Genomic DNA, 20,143 nt, shown 5'->3' with positions numbered 1-20,143 from the left:
GAGGGCAAATGAGGACGACACAGAACCAAACAAAGAAAAATAGCTTTGGCAGGGGGGCGCGGGAGGCATGGGAAAGCTCCAGCGCATTCCGGCGTGTCAGACCCTCAACAGGGAGCCGGTTCTCCGAGCACGATACCAGGATACCCAAAAGGGCTGAGTCAAAAACTGCAGCGCAGTAAGAGGAACGAGGATTTGCCGCATCAGGGGGAGAGGCCTAGACTGAACACAACGGAGCTCGATTTTCGACTGGGCTGGAAATCAAATCATCTCCAGCTAATGAAAACATTGAATTTCAGGACAGTGTCAGTCAAAGTCTTTGCGGCGGAAGGGGCTGTTTTATTGTGATTTGTCAATCTTTATTTGCATATTCCGCCACGAAAAGACACTGGGAAAATACCTTTTCAAAGGCTGATTTATAAATTGATTGCCGTCAGCGGAGGGGGAAAGAAACAGACAAAAGGAAAATTGAAAAAATGAGATGTTGTCGGCCATACAGCAGCCTGAAGGTGTGAGTGGGATGGCGATGCGGGGGTCCAATGACAGGCGAGAGCAGGTCTTCGTCACCCAGCTCTAAGTTACCATTTAAAAGCACTCAGTCACACAAAAAGCATAATGACACAGCTGACTGGACAAACGGCTTATTTATTGGTAAGCAAAGTGGAACAGAAAAACGGTAATGAAAAGGTCCATAGTAACAGGATGTAAAAAATATTCCCTTTTGATGCAACTCAAAAATTAGCAAGATGCTAAGAGATGATCTTTCACTTCGGCTTTTACAGAGGGACGAGGAACCTAATTCTAACAGAAGTGGGTGAATGTGCTGATATACAGTATAGGTGTAAATAAGAGGATGAAGATTACAGTGAGAATGGGGATGGATGTTTATGGAGATGGAGGCGGGAATCTGTAGCCTCATTCATAACTTGCCCGCTGTATAGTACATTGTACTCCGTAGGGATTGTGCTGGGTATTGTGCTTAGGCAGCCCAGCCCAGGGCAGTAGCTGTGTGTAATAACTACATCAGATTGCTCTGTATCTCGCCCTGAGGGGTCACTTCTGCCTCCAGAAGGAGTATTCAGCAATCATGGGACAATCAGGTAAATACAGTCCGGCTTTTGTGCCTCTTTCTCCACCCATCCCTCCTTTCTCTCTCCCCCTGCTCTCCTCTTAGACAAGGCCAGAGGTGGGAAATTCAGGTTCAGGAAGTACAATTTTTGTTAAATGATTTTGTTTCAACCAACCATTTCAGGACTCTGTGACTGTGATTCTTTATATTCAACTGATTGGTTGAAACAAAAAACAGAACCTTGGTCTGGACTTTTACTCTCTGGGTTTGAATTACCCGCTTCGGAAGAAGGCCAGTGTTTCCGTCGTGCGACATTTTAAAGAATGGTAACCACAGCCCTGGACGGTCCAGTAACGGGGGGCAGCACACAATGTTGATAGTGAGATCTTACAACCCAGCACTTCACTCACTGAATCGTTTTTGCTCAGACCATCCGCTGGGAGACGATCGTCTGATCCATCCCGGGTAAAAAGGGCTGTGGGTGGGACACAGCTGTAGTTCCTCGTGGGGAATCCCAGACACACCTTTCACTTTAGAGTGAAGGAGAAATCTCTCTGCGAGGCAATATCAGAGGCTGAAGGAGAGGTCAACAGTCACTGTATGGAGTGGGAGATCCCTTTGAAACATTCACCTTAGCAATATCAGCATTTACAGTTATCCATCCGGTGCATTAATCCAAAGTGATCATATATTTTTAATATAGCAGAATCAGCCAGTCCTTGCAACAATTGTGGTTAGTGGCCTCACTCAAGGGCCTAACCATTTTGCTGACCGAGGGATTTGAACTGGCAACCTTCTGATGACAAGCAAAGCATCCCAACCAGGAGAACCACACACCAGCTGCGATACCGGACTTGTAACTTTTATTTTTATATCTAATACACACAGCCTGAGGACATCACTTAGAACACAGAGTCAGTTTAGTATCAAATCCAGACAATAAGACCTTTACAGCATCGCAGGTAAAATTCACTTTATAATCTGTGGGTGATACACAGTTTCGTTCTACAGTTTTTAGATGTGGCTGTCGAAAGCTCACGGTGAAGAGGGTGTGGTGGGAGGGGCCTGCGTGCGCCGCGGAAAGGTGACGAGCGCGATCATTAGGCCTCACCTGCTGCCCGGCCGCGTAACAGGGGCACGTGATTCCAGATGAAATAAAAAGGAGAAATTTAAAGGGCGGAAAGCGCAGGGCTAATGTAGCACGTAATGGAGATGAAGAGGGATGGTCTGGGGGGGGGGGTGTACAATATGATTGTGGATACAGGGGGGGGCACAGTGTTTGCCTGTCTTGAGACAAATGTTCGGACGGATCTATTTAAATTCACCCAGTAATACATCTTTGCCGCTTAACTGGTGCTTCCCCGTGACAAATAGGAACAAACCAGCACAGGAAGATAAAGCAGGTGGAGTAAAACCACAGCTTCCTGCGCAGATCATCATCAGCCGTGTAATTCAGTAATGATTCAGATTACAATACCCATGGCACGCATATTACCGGCATTAATCTATACTGCGTGTTCGCTGTACGTCACATTCTGCCTCGCAGTGAAATCCATCACTGGAACTTACCAAGTCTTACAATCCCCCCCCCCCCCCCCCATAGTCACATTTCCAGAAGGATGGATGTGAATGATCAAATCTGAATCTCAGAAGTAGACAGGGGTTTGGAATTTAAATGACCATTGACTGATCGCCCCCTGTGTGAGATCTTGTGCCAGATTAAAGCAAGTTGATTGGCCCCCGGCTATGTAGTCTGTAGCTCCCTCTAAGAGCTTCCTGTCTGAAAACACAGGCAAAGGCTTTAGCCAGCCCTCGGGGGAGCAGGCCATGCAGATGTAGGGGATGAAGGCCACTACGTTCGCAGGAGGCCTGTGTAATCTGGCACAGCTGCCGCCAGTGGGCTCATGAGACCGGGCCGACACACACACAGGTCTCGGCGAGTGAGGCCCTCCTTCGTCATCACATTTCTACAGCCCTTTTCCCCTAACAAAGAATGAAATTCAAACAAACATCGTGTGAGATCCGTTCCTGCGATAATTCGGAAGAGTGAGCGGGTTACTCGGTAGGGCGTTAGGTCGCGAGGCGTAGGAGGACGCCAAGGGGAGGCCGAGGAGACACAAAAGGGGTGTGATCTCACAAATGAAAAAGGCAGCCGGAATCGGCAAATTCGCCCCACCTTTCCCATAATGCCCCCCTTTTCCTGCCCTACCCACCCTCCTAACAAGGTATAAAAGCTAATGGGGTCCAGTTATGTGGACGGGAAATCACTCACCATGGCAGGACAAGGGATTACCCAACCCCCGGCTGGTATGCTGCCTCCTGCTGGTCGGTCGTTGTTAGGCCCACACTATGCATATCACCTTACTGTGGAGTACAGTGAACCATCTGTGCAGAATGCAGCACTGCAAGGGAGCGGATTTCTGAATGACGCCCAGCGGAGGTGCTCATTCAGCCCATAATGATTTATTTCTTTCTGTCGCCAGAGTATCTTCTGTATAGCAAACGCATCGAAAATGATACATGAGCATGAGGTATGCCAAAAAAAATATTATTCCACCCGTTGGCCACGAAAGGCAAGCCACGTCACGGCCACGCTGGCCAGATATCTCCTAAGGTTTTTGGGCTGAACTTCACACAGGCCATCATACCAGCCAATCATTTCTTCAAGTACTTAGGTCTTGAATGCCTCAGCCAATCATCACCTTGGTAAAACACAATATTAGCCAATAAGAATCTTAAGCAAGCATTTCGCAAAGCAGCTTTAATCCTAGGCAGATCGGCTTGGCCACAGAGTCACGCTATAGAGTGATGATCTCTACTGCAGGTGCTGACAGCTAGATTAAGACTTCAAAGCCCTGCTCCTGGATATGTGAGACGTCACACTATTCTGCCAACCTGCTGATAATACGCACTCAACACGTCACGATTCCCATTAAATCCTAGTGCTCTGTTCATAAGTTCTATCTCAGAGGTTTTAGCTGCCGTCCCTCTGCCTCCAGCCTCAGATAACATGGGCCTTGTGTAAGAAAAAGGGGGCTCATGAACTGGATTGTGAAACATGGAATTTGACCGAGGATTAAACCTGCACGACATTCGTCATAAATTCTTTTTTTAAATGGAAATTCTTCGTAATGGTCCTTGTCCAAGGAATTTGGACTGTACCAATGAATTTGGACTGTACCAGCTTGCCCTTTGACCAGTTTCTTTTCATTACAATGGCTATTAGCCTCTGTGGTTTTACGTTCCATAGTATTGAACTAAGTCAACTTCTCTGTATTTTAATTTACTATTAAGTTAATTTTCTGTTTTAATTAAATCAATTAACTGAAGGAAAAATGGACTACTTAAATCAGGGGTGGCCAATATTATCCGCAAAGGGCCGGTGTATCAAGGTTTTTAGCTTAGGTCAGCTGATCAAACCTAGGTGTGAGGACTCTTCAGCAATCAGTCCTCTAATTAGTAATCTAATTATGGAGTTGCAGCGAAAACCCGCACACACACCGGCCCTTTGCGGATAAGATTGGCTACCCCTGACTTAAATAAATATCTTCATTTTTCATGGTGGTAATTTAAAATGTCCCAAAATGTGTAGTGAGGGACTGACCAGGATTCAAACCTCCATTGTGACAACAAGCACAAGGACTGATAAGCTACACAGAAGTCATCAGTTCTAGACCCAGGCAATCTTCTGTGGGGGGGGGGGGATGACATCACAGGAGCAGCGTGAGCTCTGTTAGGCTTGGAAAAATAGGTCCAGTGCCGTCATATTGCTTTCTACACGCGTCAAGGTGCAATCGACCAATCAGGGTTATGCCCTTCTGTGCAGGCATCCGCCAGAACCTTATTGGAACTGCCAGTGTTGTTCATTTCACGCAAGCTGGTTATATCAGTGACCTGACTGCGAGCGGGAGCATGTGAATGTGGTGAGCGTGCGTTTGTGTATGTGTGTGTGTATATGTGTGTATGTGCGCATGCGAGTGTTTGTGGGCCTGACAGCTCACTGGTCTGGAACTTGCCCTCACTGCCACCGCGAGAGGCAAACCAGACAAACAAGCTTGCCAGTTCATGCCGGGTGATTTTTCCCAGCCTGAGCTCGTCAAAGCCGCAGGACTGGCAGAGGAGAGATGGGCATTGCGGAGCAGCTAAATCTGACTGTGCAGGAAGCATCACCCTGCTGCGACAGAGACCCACGCTTCCAGTGTCAGGGCAGGGATTGCACTGCATCTTAATAAGACGAAGAAGGTCACAATCTCTTCAAATACGCTCATAATTTGCGGCGTTTGTTTTTAAGGGATTGAGTAAATTTGCCTTCTGTTATATGCTGCTAAAGCACACGGCGTTGGTTCATGATCAAAGACACGCGACATGATCCAGACCTGCATCCTTTCACACACAATCCAGGGCATTACAGTGATTCTTTTCCCCCACAATCCATTGCTTCACACTTGTACACTTCTGGTAACAGGAATGTCGCCTCCAAACTGTGTGTGAGACAATCAGACATGTGCAGCAACACGAGGCCTCGCTGGTCATGTTCACCACGATCTATAACCCTGAGAGGACGGCGATGCGTCAACATCACGTTGGTTGACTCGGGCTTTTCTGGACAGTTTCTCACTCTGGGTGGGTACGGCGTGGCCCGCTGTGACATGCTGTGACAAGGAGGCTAGCAGCTCGCGGCTCGTGGCTAACAGCCTGAATGCGGAGTCCCAACCTGGGGTTACGAACTCACAAAGTCTCCTCAGAAGGAATATCCTCCTGCCTGTGTCATGCTATCTTTCCTCTCAGAACTTTGGTGGGAGGGCTTATGTTTTTCAACTGAAGTGAGGACAGATATTTAGATATTCACGTACTGATTAGCCGTCTCGCGCTAGCAGAGGAGAGCGGGGGGAAAAGCGGATGATTCACGGCCGCCAGGTGAAGATGCAGTAGGTGAACATGAGCCTGGGGGTGGTGTGTGGACCGTGCCCCTCCCCCAAGCCGTCAGTCGGCTTTATTGCCCATTACGGCCCCTGCAGGCCAGGCGCGGCTTTGCGGCCTTCACCACTACGCTTTGGTTATCGCAAGCAGTGAAATTTACTGCCATCTAAAGGCTTAGCTAGAGGAATTTCAGCAAAAACCAGAAGACTGTGAGACTCTTTCCAGAACCCTGGAGAAGCAGTGGGCCCCCCCAGTGGGACGCCGGCTTTGGCGGAGAGTGAGATCGTGTACCCGCTAACCGAGCTTGTCGTGAATTTGTGGACTTTTCCAAAGACGGCCATCGAGGCACTGAGCCGGTTGCGAGATCCTGGGAATGAGTATGAAGCTCATCTCTTAGGCAATCGTTCCTAAGTCAGAGCCTCCATTTTGTGAGAAGCTCCTGATGGACGACAGGGGAGTGGGATTCCGTTCATCATCTTCACGCCGGCACTTGTTTGAGAATTCCCAAACCTCTCTGCTTCCCCAACTGGTCAGCACATAAAAGCCTTTCGCTGTCCCTGAGGTAAGCACGTCTCTTCGGACCAAGCAAACTAATGATGCAGTGGCCAGGATGTCCTTGTAAATGCGACCCCCCCCCCCCCCCGTCAGATGTGAGGGACACAATGAAATAGCATTTTCACCAAATGGCTTTGCGTTGAACACTGAAGGCGGTTTCGCTATGTTCCTCTCATCTTTCTGAGCAAATAGGGTTATTGTCTATACACCATAAAATATCTATACCCATATCATCTTTACCTAACCACAGCAAGGCTAAACCACATAGGGGTCCTCTCAGTCCGGCCGTCTCCGTTTCGGTGGTTTCCATGCCAACCGCGGCACGTTCAACGTTCAGAGAGTCGCCCTTGATAATGAATGTCGGAGAGCCCTGTAGCGGTGTCTAAACACCAATGATCAATGCCTTTCTTTTTGCTTTTCTTTTTCAAAGTGGACACCTTACATCATATCCGAACTTCAGGGTCGGGAAGCGTTTCAAAGCCTTTATTTTTTTTTTTATATATATCAACCTTAGAATTAAACCTGGGAATATAACATGCGTCCAAGCATTCCGCTTATTAGTTACCCAACCATGCTAACTTACCGTTCACTGCAATCGCGAATGGAAGTGAGCTCTAGAATCTGTTACGATCACTGGCACAGTGACAGGAGCGTGGATTCCTTATGCAAATAGTGTTTGATGTTTCCGTTTTAAAGTCCCTCCTGAGAGGAGACAGACGGGAGAGGCAGGACAATCTGACGTCGTCAGGCAGTGTGTGTTTCTTTAAGAACAAGGGAAATTAAATGAGCGTCTGTTATTTGTATCGGGCCCTGCTTATAGCCGGGGTCAGAGCCCGGATCTCCGGTAACACATCCCATAGCTGCTGCCCCCTGCTGGTTCGAGGCGACCGTGAGCCAGTTCCTGTTTTCACCTTCCCAGAGTGGGATAAAATCTGGATGGGAGGTGCCGTCTGGCTTTGAGAAGCTCCTGTAAATCTGCCCCCCGGTAGTCTAGTGTGGGTCTGACAATTAAGCCCACGCATGTTGCCTTTTGTTTCTGAGCGAGCGGCCTGACTGGATATTAAGGGCCGTACTCAAGGGTCCAGTGGTGGAAGGTGATTTTTCCTCCCTCCTTGGATGTTTTTGGTTCCTCTCCTTCACCTATCTATCTCTCTCTCTCTCTCTCTTTCTTTCCTTTCCCCTGTTTCATATATTATTCTGCACAGTATAAATGATTTGGTAACACTATACAAAACGCCTCATAAGCCTTATAAATGGCAGTAACTCATTAATAAACACGGTGTTGTAACTTGTTTATAATTGTCTATTAATGATTTACGAAGAGTTGCAACTTAATTAATAAGCTGATTATTGTAACTTGGCACTGATGATTACAGCACACCCATGCAACCGCCATGGGGCAACTCTGTTGCTAAGGTGATATATAAAATAAATCAGACTGAAAATCACTTTGAACCTTTTGATCAGAGATGCTGCATCCTGAGCTGAGGCACCCCCCCCCCCAGGAGATGTACACCCTGACACCGGTAGCATAACCCCCACCCCCCCCCCATTATTTGCATTGCTCTTGCTGTTGTTGATCCTATCAGGCAATGTCTGTTCATCCCTGTTCATGTTCTCTGGATTCTTCCTCTCCTGCGTTCCTGCACATCAAGTTCGGCCATCAGTTCTCCAGATTGTCGCCCAAACTCTGTTCTACCCACATGCAATCTGAAGGAGAGAGTTTTTTGGGGGTTTTTTTTGCAATATGGGTTGCTTTGATATTTGCTCGAGTAGCGCGTCACCTCTAGTGACTCTATATCTACAGTATGTGTCTGAAGCTTGCGTACGGGTCATGTGACCCCGTTCCCCTTCATGTCATAGGTGAGCAATGAAACACAAAATCGAAATGGACGTCGTGATAAACCCAGGTCACAGTGCAGGGTACAAGCGACTATATAAATCTACCCACAAGCACTGCCTTGAAAAACACAACAAAAAAACGTTTTATTTATAACAGTGCATGACAAATGCAGTGAGAATTGTGAAATTCGCTGTGTTATCCTTGATCCAACTGCTTACAGGGCAGAAAATTCTGTCTGGATACTTTCCAGGGGGGGTTCATGGAAATGAAGAGTGCTGGACTGACAGCACCGCACCCCCATCCCTCCCAAAACCCCCGCAGTCCCTGACGTTTCCATTTCAGTCACCATGCATGCCTCTCGCATTCCTCCTAACATTCGCTGCCATTTATGGCTAAACCCACAGCGCCTGGCGAACAGCGCAGTTTAAAGGAAATGGTGTCAGATGACACCCCTGCATTGCATGACCCAGCAGGTGAAATGTAATATTTGGGACAGAACAAGTTATGAAAGGGTGAGAAAAAGTCAGCATTGGACAAGGGTATTGTGGAAGGTCTATACTGTTTTCTATATTTTCAATTTCTCTTTAGATTTGGGTTGTTTCATTCTAGTACTGTAAGCCATTTTTAAGGTGAGGGCATAAGAGGGGTCAAAATTCATATGGGGGGGTTGGAGCTGATCATTAGCTCACGGTGTGTTTAGTCTCGGTGTGTGAAGGATTAATAATCTTGTAATGTCATTGGATAAAGCTCATGTCAGTCACCGCAGGTGGGTGGGGCATCTGCACGCCAACGAATCAGCTTGGTAGGTGGTATGTGGGTCACACCCCCAAATATGACTCTCTGTTGTGTTTCCTCTACTGGGAGAGCACTATGGGACCACAGGATGAGACCTGATGTCACCGAATACGAGCACAAAGCATCAGCTAAATAGTAATTAAAATATAGCAAATGGAAGGTTGAGCTGTGAGATATGGAAGGAGGCAGATAATGGCAGAGTACAGATGTTGGTTTGCAGGGCCCGACCGTGCCGGCTGCTCAGGACCTCGGGTGACCTTTTCAGTGCCCGAATCAAAACAAATTGCCGGTCGATTTAGCAAACAAGGTCTGGGGCAGATGGAGACAGCTGAGAAGCGAACAAGATGGGCATTATCCCCATTAGGCTTGACAATGGCACGGCCAGACTGGGAGGGGGGTCAGGACTGTGAGGAAAAACCCCGATGCGTCTGCAAAGCTGATCAAAAACAGCCATGTTTGTCAAGCTTCCTTCGCAGTTTTCATTTTTATATAAAAAAAGGCCCGTCAGCCTTGTTATTTGGAGCCAGACTAACTCTTTCAATGGGGCCCCCCCATACGGGCCGTACCCCCCACAGCCTCCATACCCCCCACACCCCCCCGTACTCGCCGTACCCCCTGCACCTCCCGTACTCGCCGTACCCCCTGCACCCCCCCGTACCCGCCGTACCCCCCTGCACCCGCCGTACTCGCCGTACCCCCTGCACCCCCCTGTATATGCTCCACCTACCCATTTCATTGCATGACATTCTAATGTGAAAACAAAACCTGATTAGCTGGATTCTGTACAGTACAGTATATGGTCTCTGTGTGCATCTGTAGTCCTGGGAGACGCATGTGAATTTGCAGTAAATTATCTTGCGCACACAAGATAAAAAAAAGTTCACCTTATTGAACCTCAGGGGCTCCGTATTGTAGCAGGACAGCATGAATGGAAACATTTTACTGAAAAAAAAATGATTTATTTATATAAACTTTATATGAAAGATTGACAGCGGGTCACTGCTATCAGCTGCTGTGTGTGTATATAGGAGATTTTTGGGACTTCCTGTCACAGGGGCGGAGAGGCACGTCTGTTCCTCTACTGTCGTAACGAACTTTCAGAGGCACGGTAGACGGAAAGGTTTACGTTCTGCAGGGGGTTGCCTGAGCAGAGTCGTTTAGCTCAAGCTGAGTTCCATCACTCCTTGCTGGTAAATTGATTCACTAAGCCTTGCGCAGTGCCAGAGTAACCAGCAGTAAAACCGCACACTGGCATGAGGCCCCTGTGGTTGGCTTCCCACAAACAGCCACTACACCAAATATTAAATATGACACATTCTTTATTTGGAGATGCTGAAGCCGTATGTTCTGTTAACTACAATCTTTTGACTCCGCATGCTAGAAATTTATTCCGGTTTTGAATTTATGGGGAGGGGGCAAAATTTTTGAGTAACAATTTATTCTGAGGAACAACAAACCCGGCCCATCCTCATGTCTGAAATGCCCCCCTGCTCTTCTTTCCTTGGGTTATAACCATCCCACAGAACATCGGTGACCGTCATCCTGACACCAGGTCTGGGCCTGCGCGGTGCTGAATCCCGTCCGGTCCAGGGGAGGCTTTGGACCGGCCCATTCCCTTCCCCACGCATCGGCAGCAGCACCGTGTTGCTTCTGAGGGGAGGACCCAGCTTGGGGCAGCCGGCGTCTCCCCTCAGCTTGACCGACTCCCACACGGGCAGCCAGCGGGCCCCTAAAAGCACAGGGCCCAAAGGTGGGGGATCCGCCCCCACTCTGCTGTCAAACTCGCCGCGTTCTGCTCGGCCACCTTAAGAGGCGGACAGTTCAAAGTCGACCGGGGGCAGTTATGGCTGCCGCATGATTCGATTGTCTCATTCCCATAAAAAGTAAGAAAAGATGAAGCTATACAAGATGCACTGTCGCTACTGGCTGCTCTCAGCTGGCTGCGGGTCTCATGTGATTTTTATTTCTGAATATGGCAGTGCCCTCGACAGCTGCCAGAATAGGGGCGGGGTCACGAGGAGGCTGGGCCCAGCCTAAAGCTGATTGGCCCCCGGAGTGCCCTTTCCCATGTCACTTACCGATTCAGAACATATCATTAGCTAATGATAAGGTTAGCCCCCGGGTATGAATTATGAGCCCAACCTTAAGAAAACCCTAGAATATCCCCTGAGTATGGATAACTCCCCCCCTCCAAATTAACAGCCAGATCAGTAAGTTAAAAAACCTTTAACTGCTTATAAATATCACATATGAGTGCAATGCATATCAAATACTGGATCTTTAGTATACCCTATACTATATATACTACATTCAGAATATATACCATATATATATATATAATACTTAGAATAATGTACATTCAGATGCAAGGCAGTCCTTCCTTTCCCCAATGGTAGTAGTTTTCCTTCAGTTTAACGTAATTGAATGTAATTATCCCATGATGAGTGAAGGACGGCATTCGGCATGATTCTTTATGGTATGTAACACAGGCTGCTTTCGGGTCCTCCCATCAGCCATAGAGCTGCCCCCCCGGCAACAGAACTCCCCAGAGTCAGTTCTTCTGCCTGTCTCATTCTCCTGCCTTTATTTACAGCTTTTTGCCGTTGGTTGTGGGTCACTCTGACTGTTTCCCTTTAAGAGCTCCGCAACCTCCCCGCAGGTCGTGATGTTGGTATCTCCCGTGATGTCATTCAAATGCCATTGCCCTGTAATGTGACACTCCTTCAGTAACACACATTGTTGTTTTGTGGGTACAAACCAAAGAACTGGCTTTAAATAGCACATCTCAGTCCTCTCAGTTCCTCTAGCACACTCCCCCCCCAACACACACACACACACACACTTATTCAACTGCTTCCCCTCTTCACTTGCTAGCACGTTTCTCACCGGTGACTGGAAAATGGCCCTCTCTCTGAACACTAGCAGGAAGACACAAAATACATTTTCAAGACGGAGCGAAAGACACTGAACAGATGCATGGCTTGTCAACTCCAGAGCAGCGAAGAAAGATGTTATATCTTCATAGTGCACACTGCGCTGTTCCATGCAACATCTCGGCAGAATAACTCAATGTTATATAAGGCAATATAATCTAATCTACTCTTGCGTGCCCCCCCCCCCCCAATCAGGGAGGAGCTGAGCTCTTCAGAGGACAGGGGGGACCAGACCTCAGTCTTGGGTGTTCTGCTTTTTGCTCTAATTGCGTTGGTGAAGTAATTATGTGAATAATAGGTTTTAGGTGTCAGCCTAGGTTGCTGATTAAATACTAATTAAGATGTAGTTGAAAGCTGCAGGATGCCAGCCCTCGATTTTGCACTCGATGTAAAGTGTCCCTCTTAAGGAGTAAGTAATGTTCTTCCAACAAAAGCAGACTTTTATTTCTACATGGCCGGGGTTTTCCTGGTCTTCAGCGTTCACTTGCCATGAAATAAGCTACAGCGATGTATGACAGAGGTCAGGGCATTTCCGGACAGACCGGGAGAGAACCACACTGACCACCAGACAAACCAGGCTAGTGATCAGACAAACAAGGTTGATGACAGGACAAATCGCACTACCACCAGACAAACTGCATTGATGACTAGATAAACCATACTGACAAGTAGACAAACCATGCCGATAAGCAGATAAACCATGTTGATAACCAGACGAACCGCACTAATGAGCAGACAAACCAAACTGATGATCAGACAATGCATACTCATAACTAGCCAAACCACGTTAAAAAAAAACTGTTCTGTTAAAACCACTGATTCCAAAAGATGTTTTCTTGTCCCTCAAAATGATGATATGTTTTTATTGTGTTTAATCCCCAGAACATATTAGTGACTAAAGTAGTAATTAGTGACATGTAACTAATGGATTAATTCATTTAAATGAAATTCATTACTAATCTACATTTCACAAATGATCATTATTCACTTTAACAGTTTGTGAAATGAATCTGATTTTATACAGAAGAACCTTTAGAGTGACTGTTCAGTCCTTCACAACTCGTTCGGTTTCATGTTATTTAAATGAGGCCATGGGTTCAATTACACAAAGAGCTCAGACGAAACTACGAAAAGTACATCCTGACCCTTCAGGTCTACGCAGGCAGCTCCCGTACGTGAAGTCAGTGGTGAAGCCTGTGTTCTGCTTAATGTCACTACCCATACATCCACAGAAGCACTAGAAAAATAATCATCCCAGATACCATCTCCTGCTGTCAGCTATTATCTTCCTCAGCACCTTCCCTGCACGTGTGAAGCCCAGAACCTTCTGATGCTGCTTTGACACCTTGACAACCAGTTATTTCAGGACACTCTAAGATGGTGCTACAGGAGTTCAGCCTGGTGAATCACTGAAGCGTCTGCCTGCCTGTCAACACCAGCCAATCAGATTCTTCCTACCCTGGTCATCTACGAATACTAATAAAGGGGGAGGGACATATAATTCCATCCTACCCTGTCTTCACTATTCACAAGCATTTGTACACGGTTAACAAAGCAAGGGAGCCTTCACACCGAAGTAGATACACTTCAACTTCAAGGCGCTACTTTGCAAAGAAGAATTAAGATTCTTCCAAAAGTTTCATGATGAAAACAAACAATGGAGAATGGAGAATAATGGAGAACGCGGGACCTACATATATCACAATATGTTAACCACAGCAAATCTTCACAAGAAGACAGTCCATTCAGATGGAAGAATCTGTCATTAGCATCCACACTGTTAGAAAACCAAACTTGAAACACCCTCATCTACATAAACTGTACTTATTTCAATTGTAGGAAAAGTCGGGCTTAGACCTGCTGCCCTGCTGAAAACACACCTCACGTTACAGGCCAGTTCAGCTTACTGTGAATCTCACTGCTCTCCCGGTTCATAAAAACATTGTTTTTGCCTTCAAGGCAGCCTGGGAACAACACAGGAATTGTAGGTTATTATTCAGCACTTATACTGATGCCAGCGGGTGGCTCTGTGAAGAGGAGCAAAGCAGAAGCCAGGGTAGGACTCAGGACAACTGCTGTGTCATGACAGAGAGGGACACCCGCAGGTTACCGCGGGAAGTGCGGTCGCTTGACAGGCCGCGACTCGCCTGAATGAGGCGTGGTGAGCATCCGCAGGGTTGGCCGATAACTGAATACGGCTCGACGAGGTTCATGGCGGGAGAGGATGCTGTCGTTTGTTTGTGCCTCTGTTTATACATAATTAATAGTTCCTTTATTGGGTATTGTAAATTATAAATGAAAATAATTTCAAAAATCGAATAAGCAATTCTGGATTGTTTCGAATGTGCTCACTGTTGGCTTCCATCAAAATCATTCAAAACCGCAAAGCGGCTTCGAAGCATTTCCATATTTAATTTGCGATTTGATGAGATTATTAATCTTTGTCTGCCTCGGTTTTGTGGCTGGCTGTTTCACGTGTTTACTGCTCTGCTTTGTCTATGGCTTACGTGCTTATAGATGTGTCCTGAATACACTCCTCGTCTAAAGGTACAAAGGCAATTCCCAATCGGAAACAAAGCCTGGAAATTTAGTAACTGGATCAACCGGTGCCCTCGCTTGTATCACCACAACAGAGGGCGTGCAGTGCTCCAACTCCTGCTCTGAAACCTGAAAATATCTTGCCACGGCATGCTGCGCTATTGGTGGGATGCATGTGAGGTAGCTGGAATCGGGGGAAGAAACAGCATGTTGAGCTATAATTACAGAAAACACATTAGAAACGCTTCCAAACTCAAATTAGCTTGTGTGCTACATTCTGTCCTGTTTCTAAGGGTGGAACAGCAAAACAAAAAAAAGACTGCCCTCATCGGAGCTTTGGATAATTATGAAAAGAAATAACAACAAAATGTGAATAAGCCTTAATATGCCTTTGATCTATAAAGAATAAATTATCATGTATCCATTCATCAACGTATAAATACGCAGGAATAACCATGGAGCATTTTCAGCAGAACGAAGCCGTGAGTGATACAGACCAGTATCGTGACTCAGCACGCGACTAAGCATTAACCGTCTTATAAACTGTTTAAAAGCTTTTCTTAGTCCTCGTCCTAACAACAACATTCCGGCCTTGTTCCCTCTTACTCCTTGTTCTATATTGTCATGGAACAATCTGGGGAAGTTCGTTAAGTGGGGAAACGCGCCTTGCATAACGAACTGTTAGCGAGACTTAATCATGGTTTCACTGTGATACACTTGCTTTGCTTCTTGCATACAGAATTTGAGGCATTCTACTCGACCACCGTCCTCCAAGGGCTCAGACAGTCATTTTGCCGTTTGCAGTGCTCTCCTCAGTGTCGGGAATCACTTCAAAGCCAAACTAGCTTGTAAAAATGTAAAATTACATTGATTAAAGGGAAATTTTAAGGAGATGCAGGGCCAATTTCACAAATGCCTTTGACAGCTCAGCTAAAGAATATATTCCTCTTGCACAGTAGAGCATAGCAGGGGAGGGGTATCTATATGTTAGCTACAGCCCGAAGTATGTTTCCTGAGTGTTTACGCTCCTTAAAAAAACAGGAATTAAAAAAAACAAAAGTGAATGGAAGAGATGATGTCTAGCTTGTTCGGTAGCTTGTTCGGTAGCATGTTCGCTAGCATGTTCGCTAGCTTGTTCGGTAGCTTGTTCAGTAGCATGTTTGGAGCTCTGAATCCATTCCCGACGGGGCATGCTGGTGAGGAGAGGATGGGAAACAGCGCCGTGCATTTTGTAGCCACAAATAACAGCATATTCTCACAGTAACCCGAAGAGCTTTTCCTTTCCGCCGCGGCGGCGCTTCTGATGTTTTCCGAGACCGGCAGAATGGCGGCATCAATCAGCCCCCCGACAAACAAAGCTACTTATTTCAATGCTCCGATGTTGGTCTGGGCATGGGAACATCTCATCCCCAAAGACAAGCGGTATTAGGAAAAGAAATCTGCAATGAAGTTTGTAAGATAATTCTGTGCTGGCACATACCAGAACATGAATTGCTTTTACTCATGATTTAACCCTTTCCCAGTTAAGACATGCAACAAAACACTTTTAAACATGAATATTCCTGTTCCTTTTCACTCGGAGTGGGAGGATGCCACAGGGGAATATGGTTCAGTGCTTTATTCCCGGCACACTGCTGAATCATATTAGGGAATCTGTTTGATATTATATTTTGACTGTTCTAAAGCTGTTTAAAAGCTGCTGTCCACACCGCTAATAGAAGGTCAGCGCTGAAACAAAACAACCCAGAAATGCCTACGGGTGACTGCTTGTTCTGCATATACACTGAACAAAAATATAAACGCAACACTTTTGTTTTTGCTCCCATTTTTCATGAGATGGACTTAAAGATCTACAATTCATTCCAGATACACAATATTACCATTTCTCTCAAACATTTCTCACAAATCAGTCTAAATGTGTGATAGTGAGCACTTCTGCTTTGCTGAGATAATCCATCCCACCTCACAGGTGTGCCACATCAAGATGCTGATCTGACATCATGGGTAGTGCACAGGTGTACCTTATACTGCCCACAATAAAAGGCCACCCTGGAATGTGCAGTTTTGTCTCACAGCAAAATGCCACAGATGCCACAAGCATTGAGGGAGCGTGCAATTGGCATGCGGACAGCAGGAATGTCAACCAGATCTGTTGCTCGTGCATTGAATGTTCATTTCTCAACCATAAGCCGTCTCCAAAGGCGTTTCAGAGAATATGGCAGTACATCCAACCGGCCTCACAACCGCAGACCACGTGTAACCACACCAGCCCAGGACCTCCACATCCAGCAGGTTCACCTCCAAGATCGTCTGAGACCAGCCACTCAGACAGATAATGCACGGCCCCATGTTGCAAGGATCTGTACACAGTTCTTGGAAGCTGAAAATGTCCCAGTTCTTGCATGGCACGGACATGTCACCCGTTGAGCATGTTTGGGATGTGCTTGACCGGCGTATACGACAGCGTGTACCAGTTCCCACTAATATCCAACAACTTCGCACAGCCATTGAAGAGGAGTGGACCAACATTCCACAGGCCACAATTGACAATCTGATAAACTCTATGCGAAGAAGATGCGTTGCATTGCATGAGGCAAATGGTGGTCACACCAGATACTGACCGGTTCTGAGTCCCCAGACCCCCAATAAAGCAAAAAACTGCACATTCCAGGGTGGCCTTTTATTGTGGGCAGTATAAGGTACACCTGTGCACTACCCATGATGTCAGATCAGCATCTTGATGTGGCACACCTGTGAGGTGGGATGGATTATCTCAGCAAAGCATAAGTGCTCACTATCACACATTTAGACTGATTTGTGAGAAATGTTTGAGAGAAATGGTAATATTGTGTATCTGGAATGAATTGTAGATCTTTAAGTCCATCTCATGAAAAATGGGAGCAGAAACAAGAGTGTTGCGTTTATATTTTTGTTCAGTATATCTGTGAGTCTGCGAGCGATGCTCTTCGGAAGGCATCTGAGTGCTTTTCATTAAGGATGTGCCTTTAACTCCAGACTTGCCAGATGTAGTAGAGCCAGAGCTAAACAGCAAGGGATGGTATTTAACCTGAAATTATTCATGGATAATGGTCTGGCTGTAAGTAGGAAGCCAATATCCTGAGCGTATGAGACCATCGTCAGTGTATACATTACACAGCTCCGTCCGTTACATACTGTATGCACCTAGCAGCCTTGAAAATGAGCTAAAATAGCACTGCTACACCTTAAGGCCCTGTTACTTAATACTGTCATTTCCCAGAAATGTTTTCGAAACATTATTTTTTAAAAATCACAAAAAGTTATGCACTCAGCAATGGTTCAGACTTTTCAGAGTATGTTATTACAGTAGCTGCTGTCAGAAGTCCACCCATCCTCTAGAGGACAGTGTCTCTTCGGGGTAAGAGTGTCCCGATGTTGGCAGACTTCCACGTGTAGAGTTGCACTCGGTCTTCAAGCCTGTTCCCTAGAGTCAGTGGTGTCTGCAGTTTTTCAAATGCTTTTAACTACGACTCTCACCCATCCTCCGGGGAAGTCTAGCTCCAGGCTACAGCATCACGCCGCCTTGGCCGCTGTCTCAGCCTCTAGGCCCGACCCTCTTTTCCTGCAGACCTCTTTACCTCCACTCTCCGACGTGACCCCTCTCTGCTCCCAGGCCTAGTCACCTAGGTGCTTGTTTTGAGAGAAATACTGGTTGTACCAGAGTCTGAGGACTCAACTGAAGGCATCTCCTTACTGGTACACAGCAAAGGCCAAGCATCTCACTTCCATGCATTTTTTTTTCCCCATTGTCATCTCCCTGTATTACAAGATCCCATACAGCTGAATATGTGACAAGACACCAATGGACACCCGAAGCTGAGAGATCAGAACAGACAAGCCAGATGGGAAACAAGGCAGAGTGGTGCCAGATTCCCATAAAAGATGGACTCACCACAAAGTCTGTCCTCTGTGTTTCGCTTCTGAATGGATTTAAATTAAGACTTTTAGCTAGCAGACGCTGTACCGTCCACAATAGCTGCGCTGTGCATTTCAAATCCGCAAACCAATCCATTCCATTGTATCCGCCTTGTTCGCCGCAGCCGCATCTCTAATCTCTTATGGATGGTTTTCTTACTGAAAAAGTGAAGCTGACCTTTTTTTTTCCTTTTGGTGAAATTGTATCCTGGCAACCAATCGCAGTGCGGCATAAGTTCTTTTTTAGGATGCCGGAGACAGTGCACATCTGGACCTCTGCAGCTGGTTTATGGGAGATGAGTGAGATGTCTTCAAACTCGTCGTCCCAGAGGGATGTAGCAGACGTCGGCGGAGGAAAAAAACTCCGCTTCGCTAAAATCTCATCCTTTGAGAACGGGATTTGTTTTTATTATATTCAGCCGATGAAAAGAATGAAAATATCCACACGAATGGTGCAAGTGAATAAGTGACCATTACACTGAAGAATGGGTGTGAGAACCTCTTAATGTTCACAGAGATGTTGAAAGGATGAGTCAGTTTCAAAGGCCAAACTATTAGTTTATGTGCATCTTTCACAATCCAACACCGCTTTTCCCAGTCGAGATGCAGCTACATAGTCATTACGTGGCTCCATAACAGCTTTTATTCTTATCTTCTCAGGTGGGTGATGGCGGTTATAAGTAACTATCACGTCCACACCACTTAAAAAATAAGCTGACCACTCTCTTTCAGGTATGATCGCGTGGCTTCCATCTCTGTGACCAGAACTTAAACCTTCAACTGGCCCCGTTGGTTTTAATTTCCTGTTGAACTTTGCGCGACTCACATTGAGTAACACATACGCCTATCTATTTTTGCTCTCTCTAACTGAATTTGAGAGGATGTACTTCAGCCATGGAATGAGCTTCTCTGTGACTTGAATATGAATCGCAAGCCACCGTTCAGCACGCTGTACGGCTTGGGCGTGAGGGACGAGCATCTGCTGCTGTACTCACCGACCCATAATGCCTTTTGGCACCACGATGGACCTCAAAAGCGTGGTTTCTGTCTTTTGTTCTGGTTTTGAACACATCACATTCAGGGTAAATGTCTTTTTAAATGTCTGCTTGTCAAGTTAGTCTGTCCTCCCTGTCTGTCTGTCTCTCTCTCTCTTTTTTCCTCTCACACTGAGCATGGCTAGCCTTGGAGTGGGAGTCCTTTCCCTCTTGCTCTTTTTCACGCTCATGAGTCCACCTGCCTCTCCTGCTGCATCTCTCAGTTGGGCAGCATAACGACAGGGGGGTAGGGGGGGGGAGCGGGACTCACTACCAGAGGTTTACAGACTCAGCTTAAGGGAACGACGCTGAGACAAGGGGGTTAGAGCCGGATCATTAGAGCGAACTGACTGAAGTGTAAACAATGCAAGTCATTTGGCCAATCAGTAAACAAACAAGCAAGTAAAATAAGACAAATGCCTGCCTGGATGATGGACGACGAATCATACAGAGTTTTATAAAGACTTCAAATGAGCAAATCCATGCTCTCATACTTCCATTGAAA

General features: G+C 46.4%; 1 protein-coding gene across 3 annotated transcripts in view; it reads right to left on the bottom strand.

The window, feature by feature from the left end:
* LOC125708131 (leucine-rich repeat and fibronectin type-III domain-containing protein 2) overlaps positions 1-20,143 on the bottom strand; it is an 85,788-nt gene that overhangs the window by 32,351 nt on the left and 33,294 nt on the right. The window contains exon 1 of one of the 3 annotated variants that reach the window (XM_048975700.1): positions 18,582-18,707. The exons of the other annotated variants lie outside the window; for them this stretch is intronic. The gene's annotated coding sequence lies outside the window, so the exon portion shown is untranslated. Of the gene's footprint in view, positions 1-18,581; positions 18,708-20,143 lie in introns of those variants that run through there. 3 annotated transcript variants of the gene reach the window in all.

Source organism: Brienomyrus brachyistius, chromosome 14 (assembly GCF_023856365.1).
Source record: "Brienomyrus brachyistius isolate T26 chromosome 14, BBRACH_0.4, whole genome shotgun sequence".
Classification (NCBI taxonomy): domain Eukaryota; kingdom Metazoa; phylum Chordata; class Actinopteri; order Osteoglossiformes; family Mormyridae; genus Brienomyrus; species Brienomyrus brachyistius.
Note: the sequence above shows the minus strand (reverse complement) of the source record. Positions and strands in the feature narration are given on the sequence as shown.